Here is a 13,419-nt window from a genome sequence, read left to right on the forward strand (position 1 = left end):
TTATACCTCTGTTCGTATGGCTGCATCGATCTAGTCGACCCCCACTGTGACTCTAGTATAGGCTAGTTATCGACTCTTATCTAATTCAAGTATGGCATGTATGATTCTGTCTCACACCCCACTGCTTGAATTAGATCAAGGTCAAGTTATCAGCTCTACCTTAGCATGGCAGTCTTTGATAGATTCATTAAGTTATCGATATTGCTTATTGCTTTCATTGTTTATCTAATTACAGCAATATCATTCTGCCCGATTGAGATTGATCTGGATCGGCCTTACATCTTGTTTAACTCATCATTTGCTAATTTAAAACTGATCTAATCTACATCTTAAGGGATGGGATATGTTTTTATTGGCTGTTTTGCGTCAATCTTAATCGTGCATAGCGTGCGGTTAAGGCATGTCCGATCTTGAGTAGATCCATTAGCTAATGAAAACCGTTTCATGGCCCGGCATCATGGCCTATGGGATTCTGCCTCTTACCCCACTGTTGGCACCGTGGAGTGGGGATCGTTAGTTGGTAGACCCGTTCCTGAGAAGGCATGACCTTAACTGTGCGCTATGCCTGAATCGGCTGTTTAGCTGATATCGACTACTTTCACGAACAGTTCGCATTATGAGATCATTGAAGTAGAGATAAGTTGAAAGATATGTTAGCCCCATGATCTTGTTATTGTATTATGGCCTGCATGATTCTACCTCATGCCCCACTGATATTAGTAATGAGTTAGGGTCGTTGAGTCTATTGTTGTTTCTATGGCCTGCATGATTCTACCTCATGCCCCACTGGTCATGATGATAGATGAGATCTAACATGTTCATTAGATTTATCTTTATTAAATGGTTAAGTGATGTTGAATTATTTCTTTATATAAAAAGGAGTTCGGTTATTTATAATCATTGGCTCAGTACAAACCGATCACCACTGATACCTTATTGTCATTGATTAATATTTGCTTAAAACATTTATCTTGAATGATAACCGATTCTTCTTATACAACCCTATGAGCTTTAACCGATTTATTCTTGTAAATATGCTGAGATCAACTATTTAGTCGATCTCCTCTCACATCGGCTCTCAGAGCCGCACATTCAGACCTATCTAGCAACACCAGCACGTTCCGCCTTAATTACTGATGACCTTTCTCTCCTTGTCAATTGTAGGGTCAAATTAACTGGCATATCTTGGGAGGATTGCGTAGGATCGACCACCCTTGCGCTGAAGCTAAGCGGATCTACTCCATCGAGCGGACCCTTCCGGCTTGCTGCGTGTGTCCTCGGCATAGAGACGAAAACTTTGTATCGATGGTATCTCAAGGTGTCTCCTATGAGAGGGGTGCATCGGTTTGGTATCCATGGCAAGCTAGCCCCTCGATATGTGGGTCCTTATAAGGTTTTGACATAGTGTGGCCTAGTTGCTTATCGTCTCTAGCTTCTCGATATTTTATCTGTGGTACACACTGTGTTTCACGTATCGTAGTTGAAGAAATGTTTGCGGGTCCCTAATGAAGCGGTGGAAATTGAAGGGCTTCCACTCCAGCCTAATTTGACTTATATTGAGCACCCTGTCAAAATCCTGGACGAAAAGGAAAGAGTGACAAGGAACAATGTGGTGAAGTTCTACAAGGTGCAGTGGCAAAACCACTCTGAGGATGAAGCCATGTGGGAATAAGAGAGCTATATATTGAAGCATTACCCCCATCTTCTCGTAGATTCAGATAGGTAGTGGTTTACATTGAGATGTATTTCCTATCTCCTTTCCCACACTAGGCACATGAAATCTTGGGTCGAGATTTTATTTTAGGGGGGTAGATTTGTAACACCATCGGTCTTACACTATAAATCTTTTGCTAAAACACTGCATGTGCATCATGTTTATGTGATAGTGTATGAATTATAGTGTGTAAATCCATTCCTGTGTCTCAAAATGTTCATCGAAAACGCAAAATGAATGTTATATTTCATGTCGCGTTATATCGCTTAGAGTTCTAAACGAATTTTACTGAACGAAAATGCTATAGAACGCATAGATGAAACTTTAATAAAGTTTGTAGTATGAACTTCATAGGTGATGATGAAATACTTGCGGTTGAGAAAGGAATTCACTAGCTAGCATGGTTGGTAGCTTGGGAATCGAAGTTGACGCAAATTCGAGCGAGACTTCACCAAATTTCTTAAGTTAGAAAACAGTGTGATGAGGCTAAGTTTGGGAATTTTTATAGGAGAATTGGGTTCAGTAGTGGTATGGTCTTAGGGCTTATTTTAGTAGCTTGGCATACCATCTTGAGTGTTAAATAGTTGGTTTAGCAATTGAAGCCTTGAGATGGATGTTTGGAATGCTTTAAAAAGCGTGCAAGACACGATTCCAAACGGTAGTAGCGTCTAGCCGCGGTCATCGTGACTTGGCCAGTGTCATCGCTTGCCATGCATGCACCTATGCGCGCTACCGCATGAGCTTCACACCCCCGCTACCGTGCTCATGCACGCGCTCACACACGCAAGCACCCACGCACGCACTCGCACGCCGCGCCCGGTGACCTGGCCGTGTGGCCACCACCACCGTCATCGTGGGCCCACTGCCCTAGCTAGTCCACTACCACCGCTTCGCCATGTCACTAACTTTGTGTGTCATGTCACCACGCTGTTGCTAGCCATGACCGCTTGTGCGAAGTTGCCCGTCTGCGCTCTACCACCGCCGTCGTGTCCGCCCGCCGCTCTGTCGCCTCGTGCTCGCCTGTGTGGTACCATGCATGCGTGGCCACACTTGGCCTTGCCCACACGTCGCCTTGCCACACATGGCCTTGCCCTGCCTGCCTTGCCATCATATCGGCGCTCAATGACGCTGCGCTGCTGCCTCCTTAGACCAACGCCATCCACTGCGGCGCGCAGGGCCAAGCCGCCGGCGTTGGCTTGCGGTTTATGGCCGCACGGCCCACCATCCTGAGCACGTTGGCCGTTTCCCCATTGCCCGATAGTCCATGCACAATTGTGCACCAATTGATAGCCACGTCCCGCCACGATAGCGATGAGCCAAGCCATGCCTGTCTTCCCCTGTTCCTCTATCACCATGGTCGCCGGACCCGCTCCTCTTAATTCGGGTTAATGGAGGCACCTCAATCCAATTAATTTTGCCTATGGCTCCATCATGTAGTCAGCCAACCACCCAACCCTAGCTTGGAGTGAGCCTTTCTATGCCATGCTCCAATTTGTAGCTTCCTTCTCGCTAGGTCAATAAGACCATGTCGATATGCGTCAACGGCAAGCCCCCTCTCTAGTGTTGCTCGCGTTCAATTCGTTGCACCGCCAACTTTGCCTCCCCCTGCTCATCACCCTATGCACCCTTGCCAAGTCTCTGCCACTGCCTAGCCTCCCTTGATGCAGCCTTGCCACCGCCGTGCACCACCGCACCATCCGTGCGCACATGGCCAGCTTGGCTCGGGCCGCCTCCGGTCGAACTACCTCCTCGATTGGTTCCATGGTGAGTGCCTAGAGCTCACTAGATACCCTAATTACCCCAGCGTTGTTGTAACTCACCGGAATGTCACCATTATCAGTGTAGGAGCTCCGCCACCATGGTCCAGCCTTACTACGACATCCCTTTCGCTCTTCCTTCACCTAGTGCTTCGCGTTCACGCCTAGGCAGGTATTAGCTCTGTAGATAGGGCGGGGAAGGGCTGGTCTGGCCGGCGTAACCACCCGGTGCCAGCGCCGCCGTGCTGGTGCGCATGCAGGGGGGCCCGAGGGTATGGCCGTGGTAAAGATGGAAAGGGGGAGGGGCGTAGTTGTAAGATAGCAGACTGGTGGAATGGTGCTCTTAGTGCTCGCGTGATTACTGGGTAGGCCGAGGGCGTTTTCGCAAGATGACCGACGTGTGTGGGTCCTCCCCATCGTGGGCCATCATCGCGCAGATTGAGCTGAGTCGCTCGTGTTTTGTGCCGCGCGGTAGATTGAGGTTTTCCATTTTCTAGTAAGGTAATAAATGTTTATTCAATTTAGTTTGGAGCTAAACTTTGAAAATTTATAGTAAATTCTATAGATGTCCAAAAATAGTGAAACAAAAGTTGTTAGGTTCACAAAAATGCTATCTATCTATTGATGTAGTTAGTTTATAGTTAGTTGTGATAATGATAGGTTCATAAATTCAATTTAGAAAGCTTAGTATTATTTAGCTTAATATTTCTAGGAATTTTTGTGGCAAATTAATGATAGCTTTAGCCATGAAATTTTTACAATAGGTTTATTAGATTATTATGTACTCACTGTAATTTTTATAGCACTAGAGTAGGTTAATAAATAGAGTGGCTAGTAGCCCTTGTTTTATCATATATAGAGTAAATCGGTATTAAGAGTAAGAATACATTTAGTTGCTAAGATAATATATGTCATGTTTTATACTTGTTAGTGGTAACATTAGGTAATGTAGCATCTGAGTTGGTAGAACTAGCTTAGTATCTTGACAAATGTATTTTATTTTAAGAGTTGTTGTTGCCGTATTACTAAGTGTTGCATCATCATTTCATGCATGTAGATCACGAGTTGGTAGAGTTTGTGCCTACGGATGAATAGGACTACGAGGAGGTTATTGAGGAGTACGAGGAGGAGATTCTCATATAGGAGAGAGCCCCAGAGCCATTTGGTGTTGACTTTGTTGACCCACCGCCTGTCCAAGGTAAGTCCCGGTGCATAACCCCTATTTTTGAATGATTACTAAATATATATATGATGTGCATTTACATTACAGGCATTTTATGAAAACTACATGCATAGATATACTTACCTATGAGTCCTACTAGTATAGGTTGAGTAGCTGCTATGCTCATGGTATCGATAGTGTGAGTAACCTGCTGTTACTCACATTAGGTGATAATTATGATCACTCATGATAAAATGGTAGAAAGGAAAAATAGTGACCAGGCAGGGATATGGTTTGGATATTGGTGGGTGTAAGAGGTTATGTCCTGTGGCCAACAAGGCATAGCTTCGTTACACTTTTTCCCTATCTATGTCGGTTAAGGACCGGCCGTTGTATAAGTCTCTAGGCAAATCACAGATTTATTATCCTGAGCACATACTTGGGTATGGACGTAGGGAAGACTTGCTGCTCTCTTGTCGTAGGTTCTAGCTCTTTCTAGATTAACTGATTGGAGGTAGGGATGGTGGAGATCCTTGCATCGCACTAAGTCTGGGACTTAGAAGCGGGGGCTTGGAGTCCAAGTTTGGACGGAGACCTAGACCCCGTGACACGAGGGTGATGGGTTGGTCCTGTTTGTGCCTAGGGTACAAGTGGGGCATATGTTCTCAGGGTACCTAGCTAGGGGCATTGATTCGCGAATCATCAGGCAATCCAGTACGCCTTGACTATGGTCTAGCACCATAGTAAGAACTGAAAGATGGATGGTGATGAAATGGAACTGATTGCTCAACTCTTGCTTGAAAGTAGAACAGATGCTTACATAGAATGGCTAGATAATAAATTAATCATGGCTGCTAATAATAACATAAATAAGGACTCACTATTAGTATTGCTTTCTGTAAAAAGGAAACCAGCAAACCATAAAGCTTTGCATATCTCTTGGAGTCAGGAAACTATTCCCACTAGTCGGATAAGTCTTGCGAGTACATTGTGTACTCAGGGTTTATTTACCCTTGTTATAGGTAATGCTTGAGGAGTACCATTGTGTGAAGGGTTCTTCTAGTAGGCATAGACGGATCCTTGTTCTTTATCGATAGATGTTTATTATCATTCCGCTGTTTAATATTCCGCACTCAGAATTTGGTAATGTAATAATGAATTTCTAAGAACTCTGGATGTATGAAATGTACTAAGTATTGTAACTCATTCTCATTATTGGATCCTTGGGGAAAATGTGGACTCTTCGGGCTCTCCCTTTGGGTGTGCCCGACGGAACCCGCCCGCTGTAGCTTACTTTCGGGGTGCTTAGTGTCTGGTGAAAGACGAGTGCCTCCGTAAGTGTGTTATTTCGAGCAGTTCTGCCACATCCACCTCCTTTGGCAGTAGCACCCCCTTCTCGGTGAAGGCGGCCAGCACCGACTCGCTCACAACGGCGACACTACGCTCTGGATTCACGAATGGATCTGTGAGATTCTCCTCTCCCACGCTCTCCCCTTTTTCTCCTAGGAACCACCACACACTAATGCTCTTGGCAAGAAAGAAGAAGGAGGAAATGCAGCAGTTGGGGAATAGGCGAAGGAACAGGATGAAAGCCCTCTCCCTTCCCCTATTTAAATAAGAGGCACAATAGTTGAGGAAAGGCGAAGGATTGGGTGAAAAACCCTCTCCCTTTCCCTATTCAATGTGGATGGGATGCGGTGGGATACGTCCTGACCGATGGGATGCGCCCTGCCCGATGAGACGACACCCGGTTAGATGGGACATGGCCTAGGCATGGCCCACCACTACCGCACACCGGGTGTGGGAAATGAGGCGCAACCACATGTAGGCGGCCCTCTGCCTTCCTAGGCAAGACTTGGGAGGGCCCAACAATGGTATCTCTGCCTAGGAGAGACCAACAGGCTTCCTAAGTCGATCGGATGGCTCAGGCAAACGATGAGAGACATGTAAGGAGCAGAGGGACACCCCATGTGGGCCATGCCGACTCCGTCATGAATGACGAGCGTGGATCCTAGTTGGACGTATCTGATAGGAGCTCCTCAAACCCCGTCACTCGAGTCATCAAGGTAACACTACCAACCCCACTATTTCTTTATATGATCATTCATTCATCTGCTATCATTCATACATTCATACACACATTCACATATTCATCCATGCGCGCATTCATTCATCCCATACATCTAAAGCATCGCATATGCAGTTAAATGCATCACAACGCTCCGTGTTGTGTCACGAAGCAGCAGTTGCCTCATTCAACATGAGCAATGACTGACCAGTGTTCAAAGGCTAGCCTACGAAGGGCTCGAGGCCGCCTCATGTCAAATAGAGCTAGGGGAGAAAACATAGATGAGCCCTAGCGGCCCTCGCCTAGTCTGCTCTGAAGCAAACAGGGTCATCTCAACCTTCTCGTTCGATCATAACCTCGAGCCATGCCCATAGAATCTCCATCGAGTGGAGGCCAATGGGCCACCCAGGTCATTCTCTAGAACAACCCAAGCATCTATCGAGACACGGGTTAAGGAGTAGTGGAATGCCATATGAGGGCTATGCCGACCCTGTCACGAACGATGGACCCGGATTTCACTCGAACGTGCCCGTTAGCGAGCTCACTGAGCGCGTCACTTGAGCCATCGAGGCAAGCGATGTTAGCTCAGCCCCTTAGGACACCCAAAACACCTCAGCATGACCTCAGCTGCGCCCAGTACCTAGATCCGTGACTCTGACTCGCCTGATCCCTCGTTGCACCTAGCGCCTGGATCCGCAACTCTAACTCGCCCGATCCCTCAGCCTGTCCGATGCCTAGATCCGTGACTCTGACTCGCCCATCCCTCATTGTGCCCAACGCCTAGATCCATGACTCTGACTCGCCTGATCCCTCGGCCCGTCCGATGCCTGGATTCGTGACTCTAACTCGCCTGATCCCTCATTACACCCATCGCCTGGATCCACGACTCTGACTCGCCTAATCCCTTATTGCGCCTAGTGCCTGGATCCATGACTCTGACTTGCCCGATCCCTCATTGCACACAGCGCTTGGATCCATGACTCTAACTCACCCAATCCCTCAGCCTGTCCGACGCTTAGATTCGCAACTCTAACTCGCTCGATCCCTCGTTACGCCCAGCGCCTAGATCCGTGACTCTGACTCACCTGATCCCTCGACCCATCCGATGCCTAGATCTGTGACTCTGACTCACCTAATCCCTCATTGCGCCTAGCGCCTGGATCCGTGACTCCGACTCGCCTGATCCCTCGTTGCGCCCGGCGCCTAGATCTACGACTTTGAGTAGCCCGATCCCTCATTGCGTCTAGTGCCTGGATCCATGACTTTGACTCGCTCAATCCCTTAGCCCATCTGATGCCTGGATCCATGACTCTGACTCGCCTGATCCATCATTACGCCCAGCGCCTGGATCCATGACTCTGACTCGCTCGATCCCTCAGCCTGTCCGACGCCTGGATCCGCAAGTCTGACTCGCCCGATCCCTTGTTGCGCCCAGCACCTAGATCCATGACTCCGACTCGCCTGATCCCTTGTTGTACCTAGCTCCTAGATCCATGACTCTAACTCGCCTGATCCCTCATTGCTACCAGCGCTTGGATCTGTGACTCTGACTCGCTCGATCCCTCGGCCCGTCTGATGCCTAGATCCATGACTCTAACTCGCCTAATCCCTCATCACGCCCAGCGCCTGGATCCACAACTCTGACTCACCCGATCCCTTGGCCCATCCGATGCCTAGATCCATGACTCCCAATCCCTCGTTGCGCCTAGTGGCCAGATCTATGACTCTGACTCACCTGATCCCTCACTGAGCTCGGTGCCTAGATCCATGACTCTGACTTACTTGATCCCTCGTTGCGCCCAGCGCATGGATCTATGACTCTGAATCGCCTGATCCCTCGGCTCGTCCAACGCTTGGATCCATGACTCTAACTCATCGATCCCTCGTTGCGCCTAGTGTCTAGATCCGTGACTCTGGCTCACCCGATCCCTTGGCCCGTCCAACGTCTAGATCCACGACTCTGACTCGCCCAATCCCTCGTTGCGCCCAATACCTGGATCCGCAATTTCAACTCACCCATGAGTCTATCTCGCCTGATCCCTTGGCTGTCCCTTGGCTACGCCTGATGCCTCGGTCTATGAGTCCATCTCACCTGATCCCTTGGCTGCCCCTCGGCTATGCTCGACGCCTTGGTCCACAAGTCTATCTCACCTGATCCCTTGGCTGTCCCTCAGCTGTGCCCGACACCTTGGTCCATGAGTCCACCTCACCTAATCCCTCAGCTGCCCTTTGGGGTGCCCGACGCCCTGGTTGATGACTCTGTCTCACCCAGTCCCTCGACCATGACCAAATGCCTAGGACCACGCTCCTAGAAATGATGGGTCAGAAATGGGAAAGAGGAGGCTATGCCCACCAAGGTGCACACACTCACGCCCGCTGACAAAACAAAAAATTCCTTCGCTGGTAACACGAAACCCTCCCTAGATGATTCTACCCAAATCATCCGGGGGCTACACCCACGAGTGCGCTCGTGTGCACCCGCTGTCAAGACAAAAATCCACCAGACGATTCTACCCGAATCGCCTGGGGGCTCAAGGGCTCCTATCGGGTTCATAAACCCAGGGTCCCTCATGGATCTGCTTCCCAGCAAAAGCTTGGCCCAGCAGACGACGTTGCAAACGATGCGCAACTCCTGGGCTCGCCCAAGTACCTAACGATAGGCTAGAAGGGCGTTCCAATCTCCGACCGGAAGGCCTAGCCAAGAGGAACGGCGCCTGCTTCCGACTCCGGCCCGCCTCTCCAACCGGATGGCCTGGCCGAGAAGGAACAACACTCGCTTTTGACTTCGGCCTGCCTCTCCGACCGGAAGGCCTGGCCAAGGACGAACGTCTCTCGCTTCTGACTCCGACCCGCCTCTCCGACCGGAAGGCCTGGCCAACATCTCTTCCGACTCTGACCCGCGTCTCTGACCGGGGATGCACCAAACCTCTGCTTACATCTCTTCTCCAACTGGCATAGTCGGAGCTGACTGGGACCAACCAACCGAGGATGCCCGCTTGGTGAGGACCTAGGGAACGAGCAGAGCAAGTAAGGTAGGGCGCTCAAAGTCAACCGTAATACCAAGGACCGTACCCTGTACACCTATAGGATAGTACCAACATAACATGTTAGAAGGATGCCCTGCCACCTTCCAGGCATGTCAGAACCCAAGCAGTGTTGTGGGCGCCGACGTTTGCCCTAAAGTGTTATGGGTGCCATCAATTCCCATACCAGGTGAACACAGTAAACCCCCCACATGCCTCTGGGCATCAACAATGTTGTGGGCACCGTCGTTTGCCATACATGGTGAATACAGTAAAAACCTCCCACATGCGTCTGACATAAACAGTATTATGGGCACCTACCATCATCTTGTACCCGACGGCGTGGGCAACAAGACTTAGTAGCATACGTACTCTCTCTCTCTCTGACACACTTGTAAGGTCGTCCCCTTCATCTATAAAAGGGGATGTGCTCTCTCCCAATGAGGAGGATGGATCCATTGAGGGAACTCAAAAGTATCTCCAACGATCCATTGAGGGAACTTAAAAGACTCTCCGATGATCGACTAAGAGAACTCAAAGGACTCTTGGACGATTTGAACAACAAACGATCGATCGACAACCCTCCAAGAGAGGACTCAACTCCAACGACTCTCCGACGATCCAAACAACAAATGATCAATTCACCATCTGCTAGCTTTAGACACTCAAAAGCTACACAGAGCGCATGCTCGAATACTTAGCGCACGTAGGAGCTCCCGTCACTCTTGGCCCTTCGATCCGGAGTTCGACCGGACCTCTTGCACCCCTATCTTTCTCCCTCTCATTTGTAACCCCACAGTAAACTTTGAGCACTTAGGCTCAGGAATAAAGTCACCGACCGACTCAAACTGGCCATAGGGCACGTTGCCTGAACTAGTATAAACCCTGTGTCATTGAGTGTAGGCCACATTCTATCACAACGTACGATAAAACTATAAATATTTACGTGTTGGTCACTTTCTGCACCGACAGAAACCAAACTCAAATACCAACTACAAATCCACCACGAATCAATCCTTCCCAAACCCTAACTGACCTTATGCAAGGGGCAACAGTAAAAGACTTTCCCAAAGCTCGTCGACTGCGAAGATACACGCTGCACCACGCGCCGCCGCCTGCACTCTGAGCAGATGATCAGGGGAAGTTGTGGATTAGGCGCTGCGCCACCACCTTGCTGCGCCATGGAGGAGATCGATGGAGATCGAGAGAGAGCCGCCAGGAAGCGAGAGGGGAACAAAAGGTGGGAGGAGCTGCGATGAATGAGGGAGACAACCAGGGGGGAAGCTGCATAAATCCATGGGCCAACCATCCTCACGCGCCCGTCACGTGCGGCTGCAAAACGGGTTCGGTCCACGCTGGCCAGGACACGTCGGCAAAAAGACGATGAGGCGGCAGATTGGGCCGTCAGTGAACAGATAAACAAGTTTAAGGGTCCATAATTGCAATTTTAGAGTCCATGGACCTATTTGGCACAACAAGACAAGTCCATATACCTATGGTGCATTTAACTCTTCTAAATAGGCATGCTATAAAAATATGTAGCTAGATTTTACTCTTTTTAGGACCAAGTGAGTACTCTGTTATAGGTAGGGATGAGAATGAGCCGAGTTGACCTAGCTCATAAAAGGAAGACATTACATAACATTGACTCTAGGGGTCAGCCTTAAAATCAAAATGGATTGATAGAGCTAGAACCTGTTGACCAGTAGGGTGAGACAGATCCACCCAATCATTACATAACATTCTTTTTTTTATTTGTTGATCTTCTTTTTTTCGAACACAAGCAAACTTGATGACTTGTTAAGCACGTCCAAACTTGAAACTTTGAAAGTAAAATGAGAAATATCATAATTTATAGTTATAAATAAATCAAATTAAAATTATGGCCCACTTCTCAACTTATTTTATTTGATCATTGCATAATAATCTTGATGTATTGTCATGATATTTTCACAATCTTGTATCTCATATTTTTCTAAAACTTTTGATAATATTCATAGTCTATGGTAGTAGACAAATATTTAGGTCAGTTGTGCTACCTATTGGGGTATCAGGAATTATTTGAGTATCTTATGACCACCCTTAAACTGCACGTACGTTATCAATCCCAGGTGGCAGCGACTCACGCCGAGGTGGGCGCTAAGAGCATCTCTAATAGTTTTTTTAACACACTCTAAATTTCATCAGGAGAGTCATTATAATAAAAATCACATTCTATATCCCTTTACTAGTACAATTTTTTTTTCTATATCTTATTCGACACTCCTACTTTCTTAGATGAGCGAGAAGCTAGTAATAGGGATGAAAAGTTTCTTATATACCTAGAATAATCACCACTTAGTATTTAAAGAAAAGAATACTCATCTAGTTTTTATATTAAAGAAATATTTAGCAGCTCCGTGGAATACTAGCACTCAATCTACGCAGGCCTCGGTGACACTCTTTTTTTTTTTTTTTTTTTTTTTGAAACTCAGAGCACTTTATAAACCAGCTGCTCCAGACAAATCGCCGGAGACAAGATCGTTTACAAAGGTTGGTGCCTGGCACCAGAACGCTTGCCCACCCTCAGGAAAGGCAGCTACACCATGGCTGGCCATACAATCAGCCACCCTGTTACATACTCTCGGACAGATTGAGATAGAACAAGAAACGAAGTTCCTAACCATTGCTGCTCGAATTTGTCTGAACAGAGCCCCCTCCGGACCACAATCCAACTCTGTTGTTGTCAATGCCTTCCCCAAGTTTGAGGCATCAGTCTCCAAGCTTAATCTGGTCATTCCCAGCTGTGCAGCTCTCTCTAAACCATGCCAGGCTGCCAAAGCTTCAGCGTGCTGACACTCGATTTCTTCGACATAGACAATTTGAGGTACACACGATTCGCAGCGGCAAAAGCAAAAGGTTCCTCACGTCGCGTCGAAGCGGCGCAGTAGACAATTGGTACCGGCAGGCGCCGCAAACGAAACTACGAAAAGCACCGGAGCGGGAGTGCGGACAAGACGCCGTGGCTCCTTGGGACCTTCGGTCCATCATCCCACGGCCATCCCACCTGTCCACCTGAAGTTGTCCGATTGATGTCTCCACTCTACACCCCCCAGGTGTCGAGGCCACGGCGGCGCCAACAACAGCCGGCACGAAGAGGCCAAAAGGCCTGACACGAGACGAGACGAACGAGCGGAGTTCAAGCGCGCGCGTCCGATCCGGCGAATAGAGGCCAGTTGCTCCGGCCGGGCAGCATTCGATCTGAGAGCGCTGGACCACCGCGCGCTCCATGACAGACAGCGTACGCGTGCAGTCGTGCTGGCTGGACGCCATGGGCAGCCTGGACCTGGGACCTGGAGGTTAATGCTACGCTTGATCACCCGTTGGAAGAGACAACAGCTGTTTATAACCAGACAAGACTTTCATATCAGTTACAGACAGCAGCTGCTTGAGGTCGTACCATCGCCGTCAGAAGAACGCAGCAGCTGCTTGAGGTCGTACCATGACGGCGCCGGCGGCTTGAACTTCTTCTTCTCGTCGAACTCCTGCACTGCACCTTGATGCTTCCCTTGCGGAACGTGAGCTCGCCCAGCACCTCGTGCCGCTCCGGCGTGGCGATGTCCATGACGGCAATCTCCAGCGGCTCGTCGAACGGCCACGCCTGCGACCGGAGCGGCCACGCCGTCGACGCCTACTGCGTCGCCGAGTATGGGCAG

This window comes from Miscanthus floridulus, chromosome 6 (genome assembly GCF_019320115.1).
Source record: "Miscanthus floridulus cultivar M001 chromosome 6, ASM1932011v1, whole genome shotgun sequence".
In the NCBI taxonomy this organism is placed as follows: Eukaryota; Viridiplantae; Streptophyta; class Magnoliopsida; order Poales; family Poaceae; genus Miscanthus; species Miscanthus floridulus.